Genomic DNA, 25193 nt, shown 5'->3' with positions numbered 1-25193 from the left:
GCAGTAACTGGAAAGGTACTCCACAGCTGAAGTGCTCGGGACGATACTACTCTTGTGCGAAAAACGTCTAAATTGTACGCAAGTTAACCGTGATATTGGGGTAGTATACTGATGAAATGCAGTGTTGCGTGCAACCGTTGTGAGAACGTGCCAACAATTTGACCAACACCGCACAGACGTGGATGATGATGTTCGGGAAGTAGGAACATCGACTTGGACCAGAGAGGTCGATTTCCAGGCAATCGAGGAAGAATGTATGGCGTGAAAGAGGTTTTAGGACGATGAAGACGTTCATAAAGGATTCGTGACCAAACAGCAAATTTATTTTGTTAGGGACTGAAATATTGGTAGAATGTTCCGACCATTGTTTACAGGGACTAGGTGACGGTGTTAAAAAACAGTGTAATTTTTCTGTGCACTTTGAAGTGTTTTACAGTATTACATAAAAGTTACTTGTCCTGTCATAATAATATGTAACTTACTTTTGGAAGTCCACTAGTAGCTGTGGATGCAGCTACATTACGAAGAGCTGAAAGAGGCATGTTCCAACGCGTCGCTAAATGCTTGGAGATGCAGGGAGGTAAATTTGAGCATACAATCTGCGAACAACGAATGCTTTGTGAATAATTGGGCTATCATTGACAGTGTATTTGTGATACGTTAGCAGACTGCTGATGCATCACATGTAGCCGTTTGTAATGAGATACAGCAAATATTAAAGTATAACACAGCCAAGTTGATAGGTTTAGTAGTTATTGCTGTTCTATGACAGGCAAATATTGTTAATCCGAGCCCATTAGCCGAAATGGACAGCTGTGGATACCAGGCAGGTACCTGTCATATATGTGATTACAGTGTCGCCAGTTTGCTATTATTTGACTACCACTTTCTACCAAGAATAGGCACAGCACGAAATTTTATTAGAGACGTTTTTCTATCGCTGGTAAACAGGCAATTATGCTGTGAAGTTTGCGCATTTTTTTTCACTGTGTACATCAAGTAAAAAACAAAGGTTTTTTAGAAAACGGAACTATTTGGAAGTACTGCCTTGTTTAGCTTACAGCAACAATCTAGTCTACTTAAATGTATCCATGTTATATGGATGTTGTTTGAGATCTGCAACTGTATTATAAGATAATAATAAAAATCTAGTCATCGTAATTTGTGCGTGTTGCCATATGCTAATTAAAATGAAGGTATCATTGATAATTCGCCTTGATTTACTTTCAATAGTTACTGTCTATATGTGAAATGAAGATAATTCGCAACAGATGTAGAGAATCTCTGCGTAGTTGTGTCTAGGCGTCTTAACTCTAACGTGCGATGTTTTGATTCCGACGCATCACGAACCACAGAAAAGGGCAGCTCCGTGGCGGAGTCGTATATGATAACATCAGTATAGAAAAGGTAGTTACAGCTGCCAATTTCCGGATTTTACAGCTCCTAGAAATTTTGTAACTAAGACAGCCATAACTCCTCATCCTAAGATAAGAATGAAACCTTTTGTAAGCAAACTTTAAGAGGCTTCGTGTGCAGTTTTTCTCAACGTAGAAGCACTGACCCTGCCAGAAATCTACATTGATCTGTTATGTTTTTATAAAAGAGAGTGGAAGGATATTAGCATCGTAAAATGTTCACGCTCTCATCGAACGAATGACCTCCCATAAACCTCCTTCAACCTTTTATTAAGCCTTCACATCAGGAGATACGTCTTTAAACTGTATTTTATTACAGGAGATGTCCAACGACCAAGGAGGATATCGAGGAAACGTCTTCTAAGGAACACCCACACAAGTAGCTATCTCTTGTATTATAAAGACTTACTTTTGTCGCCCTGAGACACCTTCGACACTTGGATGTAAACTGTGCTGAAGGAAAGATGACAGACTGAATGAAACCTAACAAAATGACTCCGAGCACTATGCGACTTAACTTCTGAGGTCATCAGTCAGCTAGAACTTAGAACTAATTAAACCTAACTAACCTAAGGACATTACACACATCCGTGCCCGAGACAGGATTCGAACCTGCGACCGTAGCGGTCGCTCGGCTCCAGAAAACCTAACAAAATCTGTTTGCAACAAGGTTAAGAGTGCGGCACTGGATGTACAAACAAATTACGACATTTTTTCTACTGTTTATCCGAAAACTTTATGTAAAACCCCGTAAGTAAGGCAGAACAATAATTGTGCAAGCAATTTGATTACTTTCAGAAGGTGTTCTTTGGCGCCTGTCGTTCGTTACAGCGGAGAGAATAGACGACAACTTTAACAAGAACAGAAGACTATGTAAATGCACCGACAACGCTGCCTTACGACCAGAGGTCACAAGACGACTTTTAAGGGCGCAGCCACACAGATGAAATCGATTTCCATATAACACAGCGGCGGATAAAGGTTTGATGGTTATGCAAGCCAGACACGCGCTTGCGCTGCGCCTATTGTCGCTCCTCGAACAATGCCCAATGGACGTGACGAAATATGACAAATTGCGTGAGTTATTGCGTCCTTTGCTTTGTGCGGCGCGGCCGAGTTGGCTGAATACATTTCCCCGTAAGGCATACACGCCTCGCCCGGCCGCCCAGGCGTATCCTCGGCGTGGTATTCGGGGCACGTTCTTGTAATACTATCACTGTTGCTTCTAATAACGCTTTAATTAAATGCTTTTGTGGCACTAACATATGCGAGACAGGTGAACTTTTCGTTACGTCAGTATTCAACCAAGTGGATCCTCCACGCCAGTGCTTTTGGCTTGGGAGAATGGATGGGTTTCAGCGCCCACGCGAAAGCAGAGATGCGATGCATTCTAAAATCTCTGCCGGTGTTATCGACCGAATTGTCGTCCTATTCATGAATTCAGTCCGATTGATTTTATTCCTTCCATTTATAATTCCTGGCTTTTTTATGTATTTTCCTTTCTGGAAATCGATATAGAACTTAGGTGCCTACACTATTTATTGTGGTGCGTTACTCCCGCTGTTTATTAACCTCGTACTTTGCATAATTTATGGTCAGGTGTTCTGCTGTACTCCTTACTTTATAACACATCAGTGGCACTGTACTATGTTATTCAAGACTTTTTATCTCTGCATGTGTCACATGTCACTTTGAACTAGGAAACTTCCTCTCTGCTGAATGGGAAAAAGTAGATATTATAATACTATGAATTTGTTATTAAGCTTATATCATACTACAAACGTCACATATTTCTATTAAAAAGTACTTTGTTTATATTTGAAGGTATTCTTCCTCCATCGCATCTCCTAAGCTTTTTATCTTGCATATAAGGAGGCAGTATTCTATCAAAGTGTTTTCCTCTCCTTTCTCAGAAACTATTAAATTACCAGCACCGTAAAAAAATCAAGCTAAGGTCACCACATGCATACATCGCCAGTTCTACTGTTAGAGTTCGGTTGACTAAACTTGTGTTGTTATAAGTGGCGACCGTGGCAGGACTTGAGAATCTTCTATTCCAGAGACCTGAATCAATAACTCAAGTTCAATACTTTATTCTATAGTCTGTTACAACTTCCTTAAATTCTGTGCGGTTCTGTAGTGGATACAGGAGCTAGGAACAGATGCTATTCATGAACGGAGAATTCAGATAGTAATTTATTCTACATCTAATATCAAACAGTAATAATAATACATAACTTTGTCTCTGTAGCAGCAGCGTTAGTTGCCAACAGCAGCTTTCATGTTGAAACAAATAGAGATACTGCAGATTAACATATCAACCACTATTCAGTACAATAACTATTCAGCAGATCACACGGCCTGGCCAGTATGTAGGTCTGTAAATGTTATTCAGCAGGAAAACAAACAAAAAAATGGGGACAGCGCATGAATGTTCGAACTTAAGTACATCCGCCGCTGGAGCTTCGCGGAGGGGATGCTTGCATCTTACTGGCATCATCATAATCGTTCATGGTAACACTCTCATGCCACGGTAGTGGCTGTAGGAAACGCAGCGGCGCAACTGGCGGCGGCGTATTTGAAAGCGCGGCCGACCGAATAGTGGCCGATACCACATACTCCAAGGGAAATTATTTGACAGATTTTTCAGTAACTATTCAAAATGGGTAATAGTAAAGAAGAAAGGAGACATTTTTTTCAAACTGTAGGGGCTAAGCAACCGGGAACTGACAAGCAATGAAGTAGAAACGGGATCAAATGTAGACTGAAATCATGACGGGAAACTGGAAGCAGATGAAAAGTTACCAGCATAATTACAAGCATTTAATGACCTCAGGTGTTAAGTGAAGGGAGTAGAATCAGAAATCAAAGTAAACAAATGTAAAGTCAAATTTGAAATCTAAGGTGTGAATCAACACTTTTCCTGAATTGCAGTGCCAGAGAGCAAAAGTGAATGATCAGTTGATTGAAAGCGATGAGTCCAATGGAAAAAATGTAAACGTAAGGTAAAGGAAGAGGTTGAAGATTAATCTTTGAGCACGGTCGACATTTTTTATAACGCGAATGGCCTCACTAAGTACTTCGTACACACGAATAGCTGTCTTTATGTTACCAAGGTAAAGTTGTATGAGAAAAATCATTGTTTAACCTTAGTTTAATGAAATGAAGATAAAATCAACTTACATTATATGAGCTAAAGCACTGTTCAGTTAAATAATGGTAAAAAAACTTTCATTATATTTCTTTGTTGCCACATACAAGTACTGCCTCACTGCAGTGACCAACTCGATGCATTAAACAGTACAGCTGCATCAGATCCCAGCCAGCAGCTTATTGGATTATTGAGTTACTAATTATCTCACAGACAATTGTTTCATTGCGGGATTGCATTTTTAGCTCATAATCTATGGCATTTCCTCAGACAGATGGTAAATTTTTTCTAATATAGCTTGCTGTTCATTTCATATTACTGCTGCTCACTTGGACATGTGACAACACAACTTACCACGGTGTTAGCTGAAACAGTAATGAAGCAGTAGTTTGGTATCAAAATTGTAAAACAACAATGGATTGGCACAAGACAATGTTATTTGTAGATGGTGCACTTTGTACATACGTACGCCCGCTCGAAGGTTAAGTGCAGGCTGCGGTGAAAGAAATTAATTAGGAAACAGTAGAATTTAAATATGAGGTGAGAGAATTAATTTCAGAAGCTACAGAGAATGTCCAAAACAAGCAACCAAATTGGAATTTATAATAGACAATCAGATCAGATAGAAAGCTGAATACAAATACTGAGAAATAAATCAAAGAATTTTGGCCGAACAGTGCTGAGGTCTAAATTTATTGGGATCAGGTGTGGCAAGGAGGTAAGACATAAGCTAGAGAAGAGATTCAAAAAGCATTAGAGACCACTTCTGCAGTAAAGCGTACAAAGGGTTGCTGGAAAAACAGGCCAAAGAAGGGAATGCTGATGCCCGGCCCAATGCTGATACATGTAAGAGATATAGTCAGTGCTAATAATATTAGGTTTCAACCAAATCTGTGAAAAATGAGGCACAGCGATTATATTACGGCCCTCCCAATAATGTGATACGTTTTGATGCCACACCTTCTTGGGGTGGCGATTTGAACTTTATATCTAAAGAACATGTAAAATCAAGCAGAAGAAGGAACTAAGCTAGGAATTAAAATAAAGAATTATAACGTACTTAAACATAAATATCAATTTAATGTGTATTTCAGAGGTGATTGAGAAATGCTACCTAAAGCATGTTCCAAATTTATGTATTTTTCACCAGTTTTTGTTCTGCTCAAGAAGTGTTAGCATTAACATGTTGCACGGTATTGCCAAAATTGCAATTTCCGTTATAACTAAAACTTTTCAGGAGGAAACAGCCAAGCACTGAGGTCCACCTGGAAGGTGTAACTTTCCCTAAAACATCACCAGAGCCGCAGTTATTTTCGTTAGAGAAGGGAATTCCACCTTCGGCATCTAACTAATTTTCTCCAGATGGAAGTCTTTAAATAGTAGCAGCCACTTTTAGATTTTATTTGAATATTGAAAGGATAATAAGCTTTTCTGGGAATGGTATAGTCTGTAACCAGGCCACATGGACTTACGGTCTAGGTGCTATGTTGACAGAAGCATTTACGGAGTGCTGAGACCTCAGAGGAATTAATACAGCAACTAATCCGAGGAGCAGATATTTCATCCGTTTTATGACTCACGAGATGCGATGCCACATCATTTATCTTAATGGAGGCAGTAAGAATGATTTGCGCCATGCCTCGAGATCAGTCAGTCTTCCGCTCTTATAACTGTCAGAATGTTCTATTGTCCGTCAACCAATCCTTGCCAATCCCTTTCCCTCTTCTTTCTGTCTCTCTTGTCTCTCGTCATTCTTTAATCTGTGTTGTTACCTGTGACTTCTTATTATTAAACTACCTGAGAAATGTCTGCTGTCTTAGTTCTTGCGTTCATGTATGATGGTTTATACACACTTCCCCTCCATTCTAGTGCTGTTATTATTAGTTATGTGTGTTGTTGCTGACTGTGCGTTTGAAGATCATAATATCGTCAGCTGTGACGTGGCCGTTACAGTCGTTGACTAACGAGTTACGGGACATCATTCTGTATTTAACTATTGAATGTAATTATAATGTGACGTTTCTGATTTCTGGTGGGTACTGGGATTCATTATTTACGAAATAATGTAATTTGCTAGAACAATCCACGTACGTATAAAAACGAGCACTCTCTGCAAAAGCAGACAATTAGGTACTTCAACTAGGTGTGTGATCATTAAACGAGCTTTCAGTGATAGGTATTAATTTTTGCTGAGGATCTCACTCTCGTAACTGGTACTTCATCCGGGATTCTATGTGACAGCATATCTGCTTTTTTAAAGTCTAAGTACTAGTCTCCTTTGAGAATTGTTTGTAGAACTCTCCCTCTGTCCTATAATTTCATATGTATCACTAATAATGAAGAAGTGACTGAACACAGCAGGTCTAACTTCATTATGCAAGAGAGAAAAGAAAGTTTTTGCTTTGGTATCACGATTCTGACAGAAAGTCTTCTTGCCGGCTTCCATTTTCACAACGTAGCTCAGTCTAGGAATCCCGAAAAAATTGTCGTGTTCTGTGGGCTGCTCACTCCACTTACAGCACACAAAACGTCAGTACGGGTTACAATGTCTTCGTATAAGGATACAGGCTGCGTGATGTCTCGATTTAATATGGATCAGGCCCTCCATCCTTGTGGTAATGCTGCCGACCGCTGAATAAGCGCTTTCCGGTGGTCAGTGTCGCTGTTAGAGCTGCAACTCTTTGTCCCAAGCCAACCCGTGCGGAATGTATAACGCTCATGTCAAGAAATCAACTTGGCCACTCTATAAGCGACAGACAAGCCCTATGTGAACGGTATTGCTATTTACCAGGTGGAACATAGAATCACATATTCATATGTTCTCAAAAAAGACTACAGAAAATAACAAGATCGCATCAGCGTAGACAGCAGCCTACACAGTACACCTACGTGCTTGTAACATGATGTTGTGAGAAGCGAGAAAACTGATATTTGGGATATTAGTGGTGTTACATCTTCAGGGTGTGCCACATAAACAACGGGTGGCGATTACTCTTCAGCTAAACCACGACTCAAACGTTAAGCAGACAGTGCCCTACTATTCCTAGTGCCAGTTTTGTTTGGGGCTGATACCACACTGGCTGATAAACCAAGTACTTCTGTGAGATGGGATTGTCCCTGGGGGCCTTCGAGGATGGAAGAGAACTTCCCGCAGTAAACGCTACGCATTGTGACGCAAGATTTGTGATTTTGCTACTGCAGCAACGATTCGAGCCACGGAAAATGCTCCTCTACTTTGTGAGAACTGAAATCGTCTGGTGAAGAGGACACAGCTACCTGGGTATTGATTATCAATAGTCTTGATCGCAGTATAATCTCATAACAACTAAATCACCTCTAATTTCCGTCGAAGAGCAACTAGCTTCATAACACCCTCACAAAACACTGAAGCGCCAATGAAACTGATATAGGCATGTGTGTTCATATACAGAGCTATGTGAATACACAGAATATGGCGCTGTGGTCGGCAACGCCTATGTAAGACAACGAGCGTCTGGCTCAGTTTTTATATCGGTTATTGCTGCTACGATGGCAGGTTATCAATATTTAAGTGAATTTGAACATGGTGTTATATTCGGCGCTCGAGCGATGGGCACAGCACCTCCGAACCAGGGAAATAAGTGGCGATTTTACCGTAAGACCGTTTCACGATTGTACCGTGAGTATCAGAGATCCGGTAAAACATCAAATCTCCGACACCACTGCAGCCGGAAAAAGATCATGCAAGAACGGGACCATAACGGCTGAAGAGAATCTTTCAGTGTGACAGAAGCGCAACCCTTTCGCAAATTGCTGCAGATTTCAACGCTGGGCCATCAACAAGTTTCATCGTGCGAAGCATTCAACCAATCATCATCGATATGGGCTTTCGAAGCCGAAGGTCCACTCGTATGCCCTTGATGACTGCACGACAGAAAGCTTTACGCCTCACCTGGGCTCGTCAACACCGACATTGGACTAGTGATGACTGGAAACATGTTGCCTGGTCGGACGAGTATCACTTCAAATTGTGTCGAGCGGATGGACGTGAAAGGGTATGGGGACAACCTCATGAACCTCATGAATCTGTGGACCCTGCATGTCGGCAGGGGGCTGCTCAAGCTGGTGGATGCTTTGTAATGGTGTGGGGAGTGTGTAGCTGGAGTGATATAGGATCCCTGATACGTCTAGATGCGACTCTGACAGGTGACATGTACGTAAGCATCCTGTCTCATCACCCGCATCCATTCATGTCCATTTGGAATTTCGATGGTCGTGGGCAATTCGAGTAGGACAATGCGACACCCCACACGTCCAGAATCGCTGCAGAGTAGCTCCAGGAATACTCTTCTGAGTTTAAACACTTCCACTGGCTGTCAAACTCCCTGGCATGAACATTATTGACATATCGAGGTTGCATTGCCACATGCTGTTCAGAAGAGATCGCCACCTCCTCATACTCTTACGGTTTTAAGGACAGCCCAGTGGGATTCATGGTGTCAGTTCCCTCCAGCACTACTTCAGATATTAGTCGAGTCCATTTCACGTCTTGTTGCGGCTCTTCTGTGTGCTCGAGGGGGCGCTATACAATATTAGGCACTTGTACCAATTTCTTTGGCTCTTCAGTGTAATTGGTACCAGAACACAGTGTTAACCTCCATAACTTCATTACTATGTGTACCTTGTGGACACGTAAAATCCTTTGGCATATAATACCAGTAAGAGGCTGCTGGCCCCCTTCAAACAAATAAGACGAGGTAACAGCCCTAGTGCGGGGTTAAAACGTGCGGTCGGCCATGTGTGCACTATTTTTGAATGATTCATCCCTTCTAGATTCCTCTCTGCAGTTTCTAAACGAAGCTTCTAGTGAGAATTACCTCTCTGATCACCTTACGGTGACTGAGGTCACCCACTAATCTGAAAGTGGCCTATGTCTATAACATCATCCCCGTGTGTTTGCCGTGGAGTCTTACTTCCCTACTGTCCTACAAATGTGCTCAGTAAGCAGTTAAGCAGTACATGTTGATGCAAAACATTTCCAGCCTACTTTCCTCTTAAATGTCCAAATGTCGTAATGTTCAGCATTTTTGCTGCGTATGTCTCGGAAGACATCTCATTCACTGGTCAGCCCAGGAGCGTGTACATGTGGAAATGTCCATAGGGGTTGAAAGGTTCTTAAAGTTTACGGAAACTTATGACTAAACATCGTTTACTCCCGCTCTGAGAGCCTCCTAGCTCCTGAGGTGTATTGTGAAGGTGACCCCTATTCTTCTCATACTACCATCACAAACGACACGTACCATATGCAGCTCCGTTTCGAGATGTGTGCATGTAACTATAGTCAAAACGGAAACGAATCTTACATCGTTGATAATCCTGTGAGACGGTTGCTCATTGTTCTCGAAAAACCTGTGTGGGAAGTTTATCATGCTTACAGACACAACGTCCCCGTGACCAACTTGGAGGAGAATGACGCACTGTACTAGAAGTAAGCTGACTGTCATATTTGTGAGATGCTGTTGAATAAAGAAGTGGAAACTCTGTTTGGAGACCATTGTCATCTATCGGGGAAGTTTCACAGTGCAGCTCACAATGCATGCAACATAAAGTACCTACTGCTACTGCACATACCTAGCTTCTTCCATAGTTTGAATGGGCATGATGCCCAAGTTTTAGTTTAGCTCTTGGATGGTTTTATGTTAAGGAAGATAAGGTCAGCTTCATTCCTGACAGCGTTGAGAAGCACATCTAATTTTCAAAGAGAATCACGCTAAGAATAGTACTCCATTTCCCAGATTCATTTAGTTTTGTTACAGAAACTTGTTGAGATGATGCATCAAGAGGATATGCATATCACCAGAACAGCATATCCGGCTGACGCAAAGTTGCAGTTTGTGATTCAGAATGGAAACTTTCCACACAAATACGTGGAATTGATGGAGAGAATTCACTCAAGAACACTGCCAAACATAATTGCATCTCTAATTTACCAACAGGCACTGCCAGAACGGATGCAGATATGAGCACGTGATAAATGTTTGTCAAGAGTCTGGTATCACTGTTTGGGAGAGTATGCAAAATTATATGTAAACACTGACATCCACTTGCTTGCTGACATCTTTGGAAAATTCTGGAGTGTATGCCAGAGCACATACTTTCTGGGTCAAATGGTTGACTGATGTTGACATGCTGCTCTTCTTTGAATGTGGTATGCCAGCGTGTGCACAGGTATGCCAAGGGAAATAACCCATGAATAAGTGAGGATACGTACAGGTCTTCTCATGATTTAAATTATATCTTTTACCTAGATGTAAACAACCTCTATGGGCAAGCCATGCAACGAAGTCTACCATTTGGACGGTTCCAATGGCTGTCTGAGAAGGAAATCATCAGTTTGAAGGAAAAGATCCATGATGTGGCTGTGGATGCTAGTGAATGATATCGTCTGGGGGTAGAGATGGAACATCCCATCTGTCTGTATGACGAACACAGTGATTTGCCCTACATCCAGAGTGCCTAGTTCCACAAAATCTTTCCATCCCAAAGCTGTCGAAATGCTGGGGAACATACAACGTTTTATTAACCAATACAGGAACCTCCAGCAATTTCACAGGTCGGTGATGGAGTTGTTAGTATCACCTGCAGCATCTCCTTCAAGCAGTGTCTCTGGTTGAAGGAGTAGATTGATTAAATACTGAATGAAGGGCTCTTGCAAAGTGTAATTTTGAGAAAGGCGTTTACAAATTGACAAATAATTCAAGTTTCGGAAATACCACCAAGTTCATTTAGTTTAGCGGAGAGATAGGAGATTTTGGACAAGAGATTATGTCGCCAGACTAAATTTCAAATGGGTCACCACCACCTTCACAGTAAGACTAGACACTGTAGAGATGGCCTAGGTTCCAGTGCAGTTGACGAAACCTGTCTGTATATGTATGTGCGTCGTGGACCTCTACAAACTTTACATGTACTGTTTTTACTACAGTTTTGGGAAGCCTAACTTCGCCAACTCCAAGTTACTCTATTCCTCAACTTGGCTTGAACTTTGTCAACAGCAGGCGTCATACACCTCTGGAAACCTATGTAGTGTTTCTGTTATAAAGAGCCGATGTTTTCTTTGGTGTGCAAGGTGGTTCTTTTATCACCATACAGCTTGTCACCACAGTTTATTGTAGAGAAACATACAGGGAGAATATACGTTTTTTCCTGGAAATATTTCTCTTAGATTGGAATACTGACAGCATTGCATTCAACATGAATAATAGAGAGGAAACTGTACCACTCTAGTGTGCTCTAGTGTGCTTAAGTGCAGAACCCTGTAGCCCTTGGAATGTTTTTATTTTCCATGATCATTCTCTCTTTCTGATATCTTCTTGGTATGGGCGCCAAACACCGGAACAATACATCAGAATTGATAGCACAGTTGATTTACGTAAAATTCCATCATGCATATACTACACATTTCTTCTTGGCCGTCTGTAATATCATCAAAACACTCTCATATCTACTATACACCAATAAGGGATGCTAACCTCCTCAAGAAATGTGGGTCTGGAGAGATGGAGGAGTGCCACGAGTAGGATCGATGCAGAACAAGTTTTGTTGAACAGCAGCTATGGACTCAGCTTGTTCTATTCCTTCACGAGACTTGGAACATGCTGGGTATAGTACCCTCCTACTTCTGGTGTGCTAATAACTGAATGGGCAACACTGTTGTAGAGAGGGCTGGTGAAAGACAAATGCTGGGACATCTTTAAATCTCCAACTTTATCCTAAAACTGCGGGAATACTCGATGACTTCCATCCACATAGCGAAAGATGCGCAATTGTAATAGTTACTAAAATGTAGACTTTCACCGCCGGAAATGGAATTGTAATAGTAAATTATGCACTATGACAGAAATGCCAGAAATATGCAGATAATGTAACTATATCGCTATAAGATGCTGTCTGGTATACTTCAGTGTATGTGTTCGAGAATTAAACACCAATGGATTTCCTGCACAGTCATCTACCTACATTCACAATCTAGTAAATGGTACACACAAAATATTGGAAGGGTGGTTTAGGAATGATACAGAAGCTGGGAAGCATGCTGCCATGACACTGATCAGAGTTGATATCATGGATAAACTAGTAAAATTGCTAAAGTTGAATGCACTCTCAATTTTGGTGTTTATCACAGTACAACAATGTTGTATTTTCCATCCCATCCATCCACTGGTACGCTATTGATTACCCCATAATGATTTACTGTCACCACCTGTCGGCACCCAAACACTGATTGCGTACATGGATGCAATATAAAGAATCAATGCTCTTGGTCTCTTCGAAGTGAAACATCTATACATCTGCTGTTCCATCAGTGTGAAATATGTTTCTAAATGCTCCACAATGCCGCATACTCTTCCAGTTCCCTTATGTTGTGTTGCCTTTGACATTTTTGTCAATAAGTAACATGGTCTCTGTCTTTTATTCCAGTCATCCTGTGTGTTGTAGGAGCAGCATAGTTAACACCATGCAATGTCCAGCTTTCTGTGATAGCCAATGGATCAATATGTGTTAATGTCGGCTTAGCACTTAACACTGACCTTGAAGTTGTGGTGGAAAAACAACATGTGTGGTGCTGTACAAATCTGTAGTCATACACTGATTAGATGTGTTACTGCAGGGCCGGCCGGAGTGGCCGAGCGGTTCTAGGCGCTTCAGTCTGGAACCGCGCGACCGCTACGGTCGCAGTTTCGAATCCTGCCTCGGGCATGGATGTGTGTGATGTCTTTAGGTTAGTTAGGTTTAAATAGTTCTAAGTTATAGTTGGCTGATGACCTCCGATTTTAAGTCCCATAGTGCTCAGAGCCATTTTTGTTAGTGCAGGAAAAATAATGTATTAAACTGCCTATGAAAGAACAGCACAGGGACACTCTCTTGCGGTTGATAGTCTGTGGGACATGGTCCTCCTACAGCACAGGCGAAGAAACTTTACACTGGTCTCTGCAAGTGACTTCCACCACTGCCCACCTGCTCCAATGGACCAATACCTGTATATTTAATGGGATCATCACATAAGCTCAATGTCTACATGCAGATGGTATTTGTTTCCCGATGTACTGGAAGAGTGAGATGTGGTAAAATTTTATTATGTTTTTATCGTATGATGTTAGTAGAGTTTTTTAGTCCATAGGTTTCTCTGTTGGATGGTACAAAATAATGAGGACAGAGAGAATGTTTGGGTGACAAATATGAATGCACTCTGTGGGATGCAGATCTCCTTCAGACTGCAGTACCTGTATGTAGTTTGGAGGTACAGCGCAATAGAGCAGCAAAATCCTCGTCCTTCTTCCAGTTGCCATATGATTTAGAATCTTCCTAATTTTCCCAATAAGAAACATCTCCATAACCACACATACTGTCTTTTCTACTACCTCATGTTGCAGGAGAAAGCTTCGTTTGGCGCTGACCTTACACATTGTACACGGTTGGCAGAGCTATGACATGTTCTCATTTCCACTGAGGGTCAAAACACTGTTTTTATGATCAAAACACGTTCCTGTCGCATTAACCCAGCTCACACTGTTTCTCCATGGTATGCAGAAGGTCTTAGATATTGTGCTCGTTGACGTAAGCTCAGTTCTGACTTAAACTGGACCGATCACATATACTAAGCTGCAGGGAGGGCACGGCAGAGACTAAAGAAGAGTTACAAGATGCAGACGAACTATCTAAAAAACCATGCTGGAGTTTTGCTGCATGGGGTACATAGCAGATAGGTTTGCAAAATGTGACTCACTTTGAGTTATGAGAGTGCCATGAATATGATTCACCAGTTGCCCTAATCATTAAAAGACGTCTCCATAGGATCCAATGCACGTATGTGGTTCAATGGACGGACATTGCAGACAGCATTTCCCACTATAAATATGAAAAGCCAGTGTATTGGTCATAGTGTTTTGCACATTTCGTATGACTTCAGTCTGGATAGCAATTTCTAAGTGATTCCTCACGTAGAACAGCATCTGCTGTATGTGATCATTCTAAATCAATCATCATCCTCCCTCTTCTATAACCCTGTGGATATACCGCACAACCTTTGTTACACTTTCTGCACCGTATCAGATACAATGCACTATAAAAAAATGGTTCAAATGGCTCTGAGCACTATGGGACTCAACTGCTGAGGTCATTAGTCCACTAGAACTTAGAACTAGTTAAACCTAACTAACCTAAGGACATCACAAACATCCATGCCCGAGGCAGGATTCGAACCTGCAACCGTAGCGGTCTTGCGGTTCCAGACTGCAGCGCCTTTAACCGCACGGCCACTTCGGCCGGCAATGCACTATAAATACTGTTTGTTAGTGTAGGAAATATCTAGGAATGGCAAGAGAAAGTTGCAAATATCGACTTAATACCACCTTCCTTAGTCGAACCACTTTCTAAATTCGGTGATAAGGGTGATTTTATTATGAGCTTACGCCACTGGCGACATACACCTGCACTTTCCGTCTGTTAATACACACCCCACGATCACCTTCTATATTCAGTGCTGCGGTATTTCTGTGAAAGACCATTCAGAAGCAATGCCATCCTTCGATTTATAAAGCACGTATAGATTTTAACTTGAATATCGTTAGCGATACTTGTGTGCCTTAAGAACAAAGACCATTTTTTTACGCAGGGTGACAGTAACATGGTCGTCACGATCGTGTTTTTACCGTCTGGAAGCGTATAAGACGATTATGTCTCCCTTCCTAAGACGCACTGGTGCCACTCATAAGAAAAACAGATGAGACTTGTCCATTGATGGCGGATTTCCGCTCAGTATTGTTTTGTGCCTCCATTATTCAGTTGTTGGTGAAACATTATACTTACTGGGGGATGTGTGATAGATTCGCTGTGATCGGCAGGCTTATAAAGTTTGTGTTGGGATGCAAAGTTACTGTGGTCATTTCTCCAACCTGTACAAAGTAAATAGCTATGTCCGGTCATAAGGGAGGTATGGATTTCACCTGGGAGATTCCGATTTCAGTGCACCAATAGCCGGAAGAGGGGTGACGGATTTTGAGTGAAAAATTATGTCCAGTCGTAAGAGGGATATAGACACTGATATTTCCAGAACTACAGCCATCTGAAAGAAGTAGTTCCGATACTTCACTCAATGTCAGATGTCAGCAGATTGGAGCTGCAGTTGTAATATTTAGTTGTAAGTAGTGATAAACATGTGGCTGGTTTCCTAGGACGACACTGTTTGGCATGCGAGGAGCGTGGTGGAGGTAGCCTGTCGCTGGATTGAATGGGCATTTCCGTTTTAAGTATGTCGCAAGTGGCGTGTACACAGAAAAGCTCTGGCAGACTGACTAGTCGGTTCTTGCTCGCAGCTGGAGGAGCAAGTGCCTGTGGTGGCACCCTATGGTTAGCTGAAGAGCGAACTAATACTCAGTAGGCATTGGGCTGTCTCTGTGACTGCATGTGTTTCACTTATCCTCGGTGGAAAATTGAGAATTCAGTGTCAAAAACCGCAAAGAGTTGGTGGTAGATGTATTGATAACATCAAAATTCCATTCACTTCAATCATCCTCAGATGCCCTCCATGGCTGGGATTGTGCACTCTGGCATACATGCACATCGACGACTGTGGCAGTTTTCAAAAATGGCTCTGAGCACTATGGGACTTAACTTCTGAGGTCGTCAGTCCCCTAGAACTTAGAACTACTTAAACCTAACTAACCTAAGGACATCACACACATAAATCCCCGAGGCAGGATTCGAACCTGCGACCGTAGCGGTCACGCGATTCCAGACTGTAGCGCCTAGAACCACTTTGCCACTCCGGCCGTCTGTGGCAGTTTTCTCTGGCCTTTGAGTATTGGCAATGGCAGTGTGCAAGGGGATGGGCGAGCTGCGTGTGGACATCTGGGAGGTGAGAGGGCGGTATGTATGAGTGTTTTCAGCAATCTTCGATATCTAGCTTTGACAACTATTTGGATCATGGTTTACTGCTTCTCAATACATTCCAGTGCGCTCTGTCTTGTAGTGGCATCCTATTATGCGGTACACCCTTCCTCTTCCTCCTACTTCTCCTCCTACTCCTCCTCCTCTTGTTCATTCTTCGTCCTAGTGTAGCTGAGACAACCTACTTATGGGTCATATAGTGCTTTAAAATCCGAATCATAACATCAAATACTCAGTTGATCAATTTATTGCAAGCTCACACTCTAGACCAACCCCTCTGCATATTGATTAAGAACATAGCTTACAACTGAGCTGAAATGTGAAATTTCGAGGTACCTCCAACTTAATGATCTAACTGTGACAGAATTCACCCATAGGAGACAAGGGGGAAAAATCCAGATGAGTTTGGAAACCGGGTGTTTGCAGAATCGAATCCCACCACATATTCCAATCCTGGTATCCACTAATATAAAGCAAAGAAAAACTGTCCACACGAAGGGTATCGATTTAATTAATAAGTCAATCAATCCGTTAGAGTACGGGAATATTTCCATGATATCCATATCTGGGGATTTACCAAGTAGACACTGCTTTGTATTTCGATCTGTCCGCAATCGACAGCGCGTGCAGACTCGGCAGTGGCACGCTACGGGATGTGGTTACTTAAGAGAGAGAAAGAGAGAGAGAGAGAGAGAGAGAGAGAGAGAGAGAGAGAGAGAGAGTGATAGATAGAGTGAGGGGGGGGGGAGACGGGAGAGGGAGCATACAGGAATTTCTCAGGTATCAAATATCAAATAGTTGTTACCACTTGAAGCTTATGTTCGGGGTTAACACGCCTTCTGCTCTGCCAGTTATAGGGCCCGAGTGTGTAGTGCAGACTGCGCATGCGGGAATTTGTGAAATGACCAGCCCGGCTAATCATGGATGGCGTGTGCTCCACAAGCGAAAGATTTATAACAGTTTAATTACATGTCGTGTGTTATGCTGATAGTATTTCCTGCACAATCGGAATTAAAAAATCGCACAATTATTTTAAATATTCCATACTGCCTTGTCACTCTCAAAATGTTTAAATAAACAGTATTCCACACACTGCAGTCAATTTACATACAAATTCTTTAAATAAATAAGTAAACTACATTCTATACACTGCTTTGTATCCTATAAATTGTTTAAATAAACGATAGCCCATGCACAAACTTATCTACCAGAAATTGTTTACACAATATCCCATACACTGCAATCGATGCCCCGCGAAATATTCAATCAACTGAATGCTTTTCCAAGCAGTTTTCAGGTGAGGAACGGGAGGGGAGCGCTGGGGCTTTTCCAGAGGGGAGGTAGTTAAATAATTGATTGATTTAACTGAGTAGTTAAGTAAATTGATATCAAATGTGAGCTAGTATCGGTGAGAGCAGTTCCCAGAGGGATGAGGAAGGTGGAGTGGAAGGGGGAGGAGGAGGAGGAGGAGGGAGAGGGGGAGGGATGTTGGTAGGTTTATCAGAAGGACAGATTATCCCCAGGAGGCCACAATGGAATTAGCAGAACAATGGGTTAAGGACCTGTGAGTCAAATGGTTCAAATGGCTCTAAACACTATGGGACTTAACATCCGAGGTCATCAGTCCCCTAGACTTAGAACTACTTAAACCTAAGTAACGTAAGAACATCACACACATCCAAACCTGAGGCAGGATGCGAACCTGCGACCGCAGCAGCAGCGCGGTTACGGACTGAAGCGCCTAGAACCGCTCGGCCACCGCGGATGGCCACCTGTGAGTCGAAAGAGGACAATAGGTTAAGGGCTGACACTGAGCAGAACCATAGGGTTGCCCATGAGTGGATGCTTGCGCCTAATATCGGAACCCACACTATCAAATTGTCCTCGCACCACCGATGCGCAATTACCGCTCTCGACGTAGCATAAAATGCCTTTGTTTCAATGTTTGCCACCACAATTCGTTTATCCTATCCATGACACTCATTCCCAGTAATATTAAACAAGCTTCCCTTCCTTGACTTTTTCGATGCCTTCCGTCAATCGTATCTCGTAAGAATCCTATATAGTGCAGGATTACTCCCAGTTTCTTCTCGCACCACTCTGCTCGGTTGGTGCATACTGATTCTTCGTGGCAAGTTAAAACATTGTGTTGGACCGGGACTGGAACCTGAAATCTTGTCATCGACGCTTCAGCGGTGACGAAACAATTAATAATTGAGCACAAGCTCAGATTACGTAAAGTAAGGGAAGAAAGAGAGTCAAATCCTACCAAAAGGACCATTCCTCTATTTTCCTTAAGTATTTGCCTTACCATATCGTCCCAAGCCTCACTGCTGTCTCCAAGAATGTAGCAAGCAGTCTGTAGCACTCTCATAGGGGTACCAACGAAACAATATTTGCTGTTAACGGTCAGTTCACGTTGTTGATCTCATGCTAACCCTACGAGGCATTTCTTCCACGTTCTGTCTCTCGTGATATTGACTGAACGTGCGAATGGCGTCGTTGTGGTGTACGATGTTTCGGCGGGCAACGTCCCATGCTGACAGCTCTTCCTCCCCGAAAGAGACAGTGCGCACATGTTCTGTGCTGGAAGTGGTCCTTCAAGGCACGTTGAAAAACTGGAGTGTATACACAAGTTTCATTGTCCCATTCGCGATTTGAGACCACGCAATCTATTCTACTGCATTTACAATACAGCTGTATTTGTACCTCCGTTACACAAGTGGCCACACGTAACTGTTTTCCGTCGTCAAAATAGATAAATATTTTGACAACAATGCAAGTCATGAGGGCGGTGCAAAACGAAGTCCTGTCGTAAAACCTCTGCAGCAATACATGCTCGAATCGATTATCATACGTATCACATGTTTCAGATGAAATGAATTTTCTCCAGTGACGAGAGGCAATGTGAAATTAAAGCGTTCTATAACCAGATAACCAGAGAGATGATTGCTACACACACATTTTCTACCTATCATTTTTAGAATTTTCTGGTCTTTGTGTTTCTGCAGCACGTGTCAGTTCTCTACGCTGCTAATGCTTAACTGCTTCTTTTCTTTATCCATAGGTGTTTTAAAGGTGTATGTATGTATGTTTCACATCTGCTCCTAGACCACTGCACAGATTTCAACCAAACTTGTCACACATATGACTCACTATTTAGAAAGAATCGCCTAGAGGTTAAACCAACTTACCTATCAAAGAGGTGGGGGTTGAGCTGGAAGTGAAAAGCAACGTTTTCTCTCTGCCAACTCACACAAAATGATGAAATAGGAAAAGATTATAGCTTCCTACACATCCGCTGTTCACACAGTAAAGGTGCCGCATCAGGCATGACGTTTTAATTTGTTTCGGCTTTACTACTAACTTTATTTGCGACATCGAATGGTTCAAATGGCTCTGAGCACTATGGGACTCAACTGCTGTGGTCATAAGTCCCCTAGAACTTAGAACTACTTAAACCTAACTAACCTAAGGACATCACACACATCCATGCCCGAGGCAGGATTCGAACCTGCGACCGTAGCGGTCGTGCGGTTCCAGACTGTAGCGCCTTTAACCGCTCGGCCACTCCGGCCGGCTTTTGCGACATCTTTTGTAGGCGGTACTGACATGTACCACTGAATGTACTTGCAAAATTATATCATTGAACAACACATATTTCACGTGATATGACGTCAGAAAGTTGAGCTGCTTGAAAAAGGAACTCAGCCAGAGATACAGGTGAAATACGTGTACAAATATGTGTGGAATACATTAAACATAAATTAAATGTACGTGACATGTGTGCATGGGCGCAAAGCCGCAAGGTAAGAAACTTTTGCTAAACCCCTGGATCGATTACACCAAATTTCTTACACATATTACTATCTAGAAAGAAATGCTATGATGATAAGAAGCAGCAGCCTCCTATTGGGGTAGGACGAGTAGCGTGGAGGAAGAAGGGGGAGGAAGAGATGGACAGACAGAGAGACGGCTGGAGGACATAGGCACAGATATGAGGGAGGAGGACATGCTCAGAGAGAGGTGAACGGGGAAATGGACAGAGAAAAGGAAGAGAAGGATGTGGAGGGAGAGGAAGGGAGAGGAGGAGATGCAGGGAGGAAGGGACGAGGAGGAGAACTACAGAGAGAGGGGATGGGGAGGAGAACCACAGAGAGAGAGAGAGAGAGAGTGGAAGATGAAACGGACTGAGAGAGGGGTAGAAGGTGATAGGGAGTGGGGTGTGGAGGGAGTGGACAGAGAAAGGGAGAGAGGATGATGGACAGAGACGAGGATGGATGAGAGGGCCAGAGAGGGGTGGAAGGCCGAGATAGACCAATAGTATTGGAATAATTTCGTTACCGGACAATAAATGGTACTCGGGTAGTTGATTGTACTATATAGCGGAAAAGAAGCGAAGCGTTTCAGATGTGCTGCTATAGCAGGATGTTAAAAATTATGTGGACGGAGAATTTTAGAAATGAGGAGGTTTTCCGCGTAATCGCTAAGAAAAAGAATATAAAGAAAACGTCGACAAGAAAACGGACGGGATGATAAGACAGGATTCAAGAAATGGCTCTGAGCACTATGGGACTCAACTGCTGAGGTCATTAGTCCCCTAGAACTTAGAACTAGTTAAACCTAACTAACCTAAGGACATCACAAACATCCATGCCCGAGGCAGGATTCGAACCTGCGACCGTAGCGGTCTTGCGGTTCCAGACTGCAGCGCCTTTAACCGCACGGCCACTTCGGCCGGCTACAGGATTCAAGACATCATGGAATAGCATCTGTGGTACTACAGGGAACTCTGGAATGTAAAAACTGTATGGGAAGACAGAGATAGGAATATATCCACCAAGTAGCTGAGGACGATGGGTGCAGGTGCTACTCTGAGTTGAAGAGATTGGCACAATGGAGGAAGTCGTGGCGAGCCGCATCAAACCAGCAGGAAGACTGATGACTGATGGAAGGTCAACTTTTTCGAGGCATTTTACGTGTAAATCTCTATTTTCATATACGACCTGCTCAGTTCTTCATTTAATATCCATTTCGTGTTAGAGACATAAGAGTCAGAAATCTGAAAAATGATGAAACGGGAAATATTACCAAGATCATAAAAAAATTCTGAAGTCCGTATGCTGGCTCGTTTCTTCGGACCAAATCTGTTTCAATCTACGTGTCGACGAATATGGAGAAGAGGCATATGTACAATGCTTTGTCAGCAGAGTCTGTGCACCCAAATGGCGACCAGTCATAACAGCTGCATCATAGCAGATGTAAGAAATAGTATCTGAATTATCTGCAATACTCAGTCACTTTTCCTTAAGTTAGTTTGCTAAATTATTTGCATCATGTCTACGAGGAGTGAGGACGGACCAAAACCTTTTTACACGTTTACCTAGAGACAAAATACAACTGATAACAACAACATATTGTGAAATGGTTGAAAAATGATTTTTCTCATCAGCGACGACTGATATAAAACAAGCAGCAGGGTATGAATTTTTTACTAGGTCACTGTAACCCGGCATAAATGAAATTAAATCATTTTAATACATCTGAAAATAGTAGTCTCTGAAAAGCCATCCATAAGTGCAGCATCGAAGTAAAATTCGCTGCCTATAGAATACGAGGTGAAATGCACCACAAAATGTAATGTAAACCATCATTTTAGAAAACGCGTTACAAATTTTGCGAATGACAAACTTTTGTCAGTAAGCTGGCTGTCTATAAAGCTTGTATTATCCTATCCAACATCTTTGACGAAAATTTTATAAAAGCTAGAACCACACTCTAACTTATATACAGTGAGGTGACAAAATTCATGGGATACATCCTAATATCGTGCCGGACCTCCTTTTGCCTGACGTAGTGTGGCAGCTCGACGTGGCATGTACTCAACAAATCGTTGAAAGTCCCCTGAAGAAACTGTGAGAAATGCTGCCTCTATAGCCGTTCATAATTGCGGAGGTGTTGCCGGTGAAGGATTTTGTGCACGAACTGACCTCTCGATCACGTTCCGTAAAAGTTCGATTGGTGGCCAGACCAGTAGCTCGAATTTCGAGAATGCTCTTCAGATCAATCACGAGGAACTGTTGCCCAGTGAAATGGCGCATTGACATCAATAAATATTCCACCGCTGTTCGGGAACATGGAGTTCATGAATAGCTGAAAATTGTCTCCAAGTAGCCGAATACACAATATCCTGTCCGTGATTGTTCATTCGGACCAGAGAATCCATGTAAACACAGCCCATACCTTTATGGAGCCGTCACCTGTCTTGCCTTGCTCTGTTGACAACTTCATTTCATTTCATTTATTGCATATTCTAAGACCTGCTGCCTGATATTTTAAAACAGGTCGTACATAATACAGTTTTACATGTAACAGTACTCTGATTCACAATACTAGCAAAATTTGTTTTCAACAATAAAACAAGGGTAATAACAATGAGCTACAAATAAAATAAAATTAGTTGTAAGAAAATGACTGTTAAAGCAATAAATATCAGTAATTTAGAGGAAAGTAATAGACAGGAAAGGGACGATCAACATCTACTTTTTTTACTGTTAAAAAAGTATAACATATAAATTATGCTTCATGTTACTATTCCAAGTGAGAAGGCCTCGGCAGGAACATGGAACCTGTCCCACATGAAGCAGCCAACAAAATTATGTCTTCTTACATTACTAAATGAAATACATTATGAGTGACTCTGTATTTGTTTCTACTGCCTAAGAAACTAGTACTACTTATTACACCTTTCAAGTGCTCATGTAGGGAATACCCACTGAACTACTTGTGATACCATAACTGGATGTAGTTCAAAGTTTTGTATGTGTGCTGTTGTTGTTGTTGTTGTGGTCTTCAGTCCTGGGACTGGTTTGATGCAGCTCTCCATGCTACTCTATCCTGTGCAAGCTTCTTCATCTCCCAGTACCTACAGCAACCTACATCCTTCTGAATCTGATTAGTTTATACATCTCTTGGTCTCCCTCCACGATTTTTACCCTCCACGCTCCCCTCCAATACTAAATTGGTGATCCCTTCATGCCTCAGAATGTGTCCTACCAACCGATCCCTTCTTCTAGTCATGTTGTGCCACAAACTCCTCTTCTCCCCAATCCTATTCAATACCTCCCCATTAGTTATGTGATCTACGTATATAATCTCGAGTATCCTTCTGTAGCACCACATTTCGAAAGCTTCTATTCTCTTCCAGTCCAAACTATTTATCATCCATGTTTCACTTCCATACATGGCTACACTCCATACAAATACTTTCAGAAACGACTTCCTGACACTTAAATCTGTACTCGATGTTAACAAATTTCTCTTCTTCAGAAAAGCTTTCCTTGCCATTGCCTCTCTACATTTTATATCCTCTCTACTTCGATCATCATCAGTTATTGTGGTCCCCATATAGCAAAACTCCTTTACTACTTTAAGCGTCTCATTTCCTAATCTAATTCCCTCAGCATCACCCGACTTAATTCGACTACATTCCATTATCCTCGTTTTGCTTTTGTTGATGCTCATCTTTTATCCTCCTTTCAAGACACTATCCATTCCGTTCAACTGCTCTTCCAAGTCCTTTGCTGTCTCAGGAGTCTTTGGTGTGACGTCATAAGCGCGTGACTGCGTGTCAGATCGCTCTCTAAGTTTTCATCTATTTTTAGGTTTCAGATATATATTTTAACTGTTTTTGTGATAATATTTACTATATAAGTGACTTATTAGTGGTTTCTTCATTCACCTCCGCATTTCTTGTGTTGTGGCCTGATATTTGTGAGTGTTTCGTATTGAGCAACTTAACCTCTTACTCGTGTTTACATTCCGCGCTGACCAGTTGCAGCTGTAGCGGCGCATCGAAAGCTAAGTACTAATTAATTGTTTGTGTATAGTAGTTTATTTAGGAACTTTAGTAGTCTTCAACCGGTGTTCTTGGTGTTTTCCGGTGAAATAACTTCAGAAGAAATTTTTGCGAACTGCTTTCAGTTTCGTTACTGTCATTAGACGTTTGATTTTCTTTCTGTGTTAGTATTTTGTTATATTCTCATTTGTTGTTGATTAATACTGTCAATAATAGTAGTTACTTCCCTTGTAGAGCAAGTTTGTGATTATTGTAGTCAGTTTTTAACATCTTCTTATTGTAGTAGCGGAACTTAGATAAAGTTGTTTTCTTGTTTCAATAATTGTAAAATTTTACCATGAGTGAGAAGTGTGGGCTTTGCCGTAGGTTCGTGAGTAGTGGATTGCGGTGTGAGACTTGTTCGTAGTTTTTTCACTGGGGGGAATGCAGTGGGGAAGCCAGTGGGCATTCTGGTGAGATCCTCTCCTGGAACTGCAGGTTATGTAGCAAGAGTAAGTTGATAGAGGAGCAGGAGCGTAAGATCTGTGCCCTTCAGGTGCAGTTGAAAAACGCACAGGAGGAGCTAGATAGGATGAGGAGGGAGAAGGGGGTTGGGGAATGGGAGCTGGCTGTTGGCAAGAGATCTGCTAGGAGAAGGAGATTTTCAGATAGTTTTACTATTGGTGTTTGTAATAGATATGACCAACTGTCAGAGTCTAGTGGAGAGGAATCTCTAGTAGCTGTAGATGTAGGAAGTATGCAGCAGACCTCAGCAGTTACGGTGGCTAGGACAGTTGCAAAGTCTAAGAGAAAGAAGAAGGTTCTGCTGTTAGGTAGTTCTCATGGTAGAGGTGTAGGCCAG

The sequence above is a fragment of the Schistocerca nitens genome, chromosome 3 (assembly GCF_023898315.1).
Source record: "Schistocerca nitens isolate TAMUIC-IGC-003100 chromosome 3, iqSchNite1.1, whole genome shotgun sequence".
Taxonomy (NCBI): Eukaryota; Metazoa; Arthropoda; class Insecta; order Orthoptera; family Acrididae; genus Schistocerca; species Schistocerca nitens.
The sequence above is the reverse complement of the archived record's forward strand: the minus strand, read 5'-3'. Positions refer to the sequence as shown.